This window comes from Amphimedon queenslandica, unplaced genomic scaffold, assembly GCF_000090795.2.
Source record: "Amphimedon queenslandica unplaced genomic scaffold, v1.1 AMPQUscaffold_12466, whole genome shotgun sequence".
NCBI lineage: Eukaryota > Metazoa > Porifera > Demospongiae > Haplosclerida > Niphatidae > Amphimedon > Amphimedon queenslandica.
Window position 1 is genome coordinate 11,970 of NW_003547297.1, and position 5,130 is coordinate 17,099.

Here is a 5,130-nt window from a genome sequence, read left to right on the forward strand (position 1 = left end):
TGGACTGTGGAACTACTGTCAAGCTGCCTCCAGAGAAAGTATTGTATTTAAGAAATATTGTAGACCTGCCTCCAGTGGACCAGCTAGTGAATGCTGTCAGGATCAATTGATTAAAGCTACTACTGAAGACAGTGAGTCAGATAGTACTGGATATATACAAGAAGAGAAGAGATGTACACTGCCAGCAGTTCTGTTTATTATTGGTTTTATTGTCATTTATTTTTGTGTCCTTTTATCGAAACACAATTCAATTCCTCCACCAGGTAAATCAATAGCTATACTTCATATGTACATTATACACTGTATGTATCATTAGGTCATTGTTACTGTTATCAAGTACAATGTACTACTGGTGATATTGTTACTGATACCCTCCAGTCAGTAGTATTACCTGGAGATATTAACATGCTCTCTTTAATTTCTCGTCTCCTCCTCCTCTTATCAGGAGATGTTGAACTCAATCCTGGACCTACTGTTGAAGAAGGTTAGGATACATTTAGTTATTAATTTTAATTATTGCTATTATATTAAAGCTTGTATAAATCTGCAACAGATACTTCGTTCGCATTATGATACTTTGGAAAGAGCAACCAGAGGAAGTCTCAGTGACATATTGTCAAAGCTGTATGCTAATAATGTTATTACAGAATCAGTAAAAGATTCTGAATCACAAAGTTACAGTAAAATGATGCAAGAGTTTAATGCTAAGCTCTCATTATTGAAAGATATTACAGATTTAAAAAGATACTGTCAAGTGTTTCTTGAGTGTATATCTCAAGGTGGACCAACTGATACTGTTGCTAGATCATTAGATAGTGAATGGGGAAAAGTATTTGATATGGAATCATTATTACCAATACCAGCAGCTGTACCAACTCTTTCAGGTAAGTACTAATTAAAACTGACACTCATGAGCTATTACACTATGTAGGTAATCAGGACGAAACTCAACATGATGATCAGACTGATTATATCAAGCTTCATGATGAAGAAGGCACTCGTGACTCATTAAAGGAGTTGAATGATAATTTCTCTTTGGTAATGATGGACATAGAAGAAGCCTTTGATAATGAAATTCAAAACAATCCTAAATTACTCAAAAAGATTACAACATGGTTAAGATACAGAGAAGATTTAAAATATCATGCTGATACTGTTGCTACAATAAACAATGTGTCTACTTTAACTGATGTATTAACAGCCATACGTCCTCTTTATGACTGTACTGACTGTGCAGTATTAGTTAACATGTGTCATCAATTTATACCAGATGCTAAAGAAGAAGTTTCAAAGCTTGAATCTCATCATGAAAGAGCTAAAGAATTTTGTCAATCAACCACAGTGCAACAACTGAAAGAAGATCTGGAGAAAAAATATCGTCCACATTTAGCAACAGATTTTAAAAACATGCCCAAGATTTTTGTTAAGTTACAAGATAAATGGCTTGATGTCAAAAAAGAAATCCTGCATAGTTTTATAAAAAAGTTGCTACCATTCAAATCAAGCCAATCATTAATTGATTATATTGATATTATTCCTGGGTCTGTCACTATCATTTATCATGTTCAAGATTGTACTGCTGACATGTTAAAGGAACATCTTCAAACAAAACTGCAGTTTATGCGTCTCATTGGTGTATTTAGTTTATACATTAATGATGATCCTGTCCTTCAAGAAGATGAGAATATGAACTTTACCTTTGAACTAGCTCTCCTTGAGGCAGTCACAGCTGGTAATAATGAAGCAGTAGAGTTTCTTCTTCAACTAGAAACTGTTAATATTGATCATACTAATGAAGAAGGCAAGACAGCACTAATGTTAGCTTGTGAAAGAGGACATGAGGACATTGTACACAGTTTACTGTCTGTTGGAGCTAATGTTAACATTCAGGACACCAAAGGATGGACTGCACTAGCGATGGCAACTACACTGAGATTAAAAGGATTAATCTCTGCTTATACAAAACCTGATCTCATGTTGCTAAATCAGTGGCTTGAACCAGCACTTGTTGACTGGCAATCATTTGGTCTTCTCTTACCTGGAATAACACAAGAAGATATTACAATAATTAAAGGATTTAAAACTGATACTAAACAAAGGAAAAACGGTCTTTTTTCTCAATGGCTTGAAAAGAATCCTAAGGCAACATGGAGAGATTTAATTAATGCTTTGATTAAAACAGAAGAGATCAATTTACCGGTATTACTAACTGCTAAAGATCAGTTACAAGTACATCAATGCACAGGAGGTATGATCATGTATTCACATTTAATAATATATATATTAATGTATAATAGGTAATACTGATGCTCCTGTACCAATATCTACCGTATCATCATCAGTTTCTGTTATTAATAAACCTGTTACTAGTACTACATCAGGTAAACATATACCAGTTAGACTACTAATAAGTAATTGATGTAATTGTTATGACATTTTTATTATGTGTATTTGTATATTAAATTAGAACTCAATTCTGGTCCTTTGATTGATGATCAACCATCTTGTCTCTTATTTGCAAAGTGTCTTAAACCACTTGTTGACTGGAAACCATTTGCTCTTTGTCTTCCTGGAATAACCCAATATGATGTCAATATAATTGATAAAAAGAAAAGAAATGCTCACCTCATGAAAATGGCTTTACGTAAGAGATGGTTACAAGTTAATCCTACAGCATCATGGAGAGATGTCATTAATGCTTTGAAACAATGTAAAGAGAATAAACTAGTTAATAATATTGAGCATCAAATGAAAAAAATTACTGAAGGAACAGAGGATATGGAAATAATAGACCTAACTAATGAACCTACATCAAGTATGACATAATTATATTAACTCTATCAATTGCTATTCCTAATAGGTGCTCCTACTAGTACTGTACCAGTAGTAGTATCATCACCAGTTCCTGTAATTAATAAACCTGTTAATAGAACTACATCAGGTAAACATATACCAGTTACTAATAAGTAATTGATATTTATGCGTAATTGTTATGACTTTTTTATTATGTGCATCTGTATATTCTGTTTCTCAAATCAGAACTCAATCCTGGTCCTATGATTGATAATCAACCAACTTGTCTCTTATTTGCAAAGTGTCTTAAACCACTTGTTGACTGGAAACTATTTGCTCTTTGTCTTCCTGGAATAACACAATCTGATGTCAATATAATTGATAAAAAGAAAAGAAATGCTCACCTCATCAAAATGGCTTTACATAAGAGATGGTTACAAGTTAATGCTACAGCATCATGGAGAGATGTCATTAATGCTTTGAAACAATGTAAAGAGAATGAACTAGCTAGAACTATTGAAGACAAAGTGACAGATCTCACAGCTGGAAGAAGTACTAATGATGATATGGAAGTCAGTACCAGTAATGCTAATCCTGGTCCTGTAACAGGTAAACATACACTTAATACAACATTCATTTACTGATACACTACTGCAGGTAATCCAAAGGATATATCAAGGACTCATTCTGTTAAACTCACTGATGCTATTACTACTAACCTTTACAGAGTAACTGATGCACTGTATGCTGAAGGACTGATACCACTGGATACTACAGTAACAGGAATATCTGATTATAGGAAATCAAGTCAATTAGTGTCTGTGATACAACGACAGTTGGAATCCTCTCATAATCCAGAGCAGTATCTTATTGATATATGTCATGTATTAATAAACCAACAACATCGTACACTAACAGATATTGCTATCTCTATATTACACCAGTTGAGCAAAGATGTACCCCATTTGTCTGTGTTGAACACATCACTACTAACAATAGAAAATAGTAGTTCTGCAACAAAAGAAGAAGAAATAAATACTCGAGATTTATTAAATAAAATTGAAAGGAACTTTACCTCACTGATGGTAAGAGTCAATGAAACATTTATTAAATGTGTAGCAGAAAAACCAGATTTACTACACAAAATTAAATTGTGGCTCAAAAACAGTGATTATCTGACTGATCACATTAGTATGGGTACCAAAATACCTCATACTAACACCATTGAAGAAATATTTGATATCATTCGTCCCATTTATGACTCCATTGACTTTGACCTGATAATGGACATGTGCCAAGCATTGATACCAGAGGAACAAGAGCTTGCAAATGAACTTGGTGCACATCATGAAGATGCAGAGAATTTTTATTCTTCAACAACTATCGAGCAACTGAAAAACGACTTACTATCACTATACAAGCCATATTTCACAAATGATTTAACAAAAATGCCAAAGATAATAATAAAATTAAATAACAGGTGGAGTGAAATAAACATGAAAGGATTAAAGCGATTAATTGGAAAAATGCTGCCACTTGATTCAAAGCAATCAATACTGCAATACATTGAGATTATACCTGGATCAGTAACAATACATTATTACACTCTTGATTTTATAGCTGATAGTCTAATAGAATATACTGGAGGAAAGTTACAGTTTATGTGTCTCATTGGTATATTTAGTTTATACATTAATGATCATCCTGTCCTTCAAGAAGATGAGAATATAAACTTCACCTTTGAATTTGCTCTTCTTGAGGCAGTCACAGCTGGTAATAATGAAGCAGTAGAGTTTCTTCTTCAACTAGAAACTGTTAATATTGATCATACTAATGAAGAAGGCAAGACAGCACTAATGTTAGCTTGTGAAAGAGGACATGAGGACATTGTACACAGTTTACTGTCTGCTGGAGCTAATGTTGACATTCAGGACAATGAAGGATGGACTGCACTAATGATGGCAAGTGAACATAATCACATTTCAATCATTCACATGTTACTACAAGCTAATGCTAATCCTCACCTGAAGAAATCAAATGGATCAAATGCTGTAATAATTGCTAGTAACTGTGGTAACTATGAAGTTGTTAGGCTATTAATTAGTAAAGGAGTTGATTATAAACATCAACGAGAAGATGGTTCGAATGCTTTTATGTTTGCTTGTAAAAATGGTCACACTCAAATAGTTGAACTGTTGCTGAAGGAACAAGTTGATCCTAATGTTCAAGACAGCGATGGTTTGAATGCTTTTTTGATGGCTTGTGCAAATGGTCACACTCAAATAGTTGAACTGTTGCTGAAGGAACAAGTTGATCCTAATGTTCAACACAAAGATG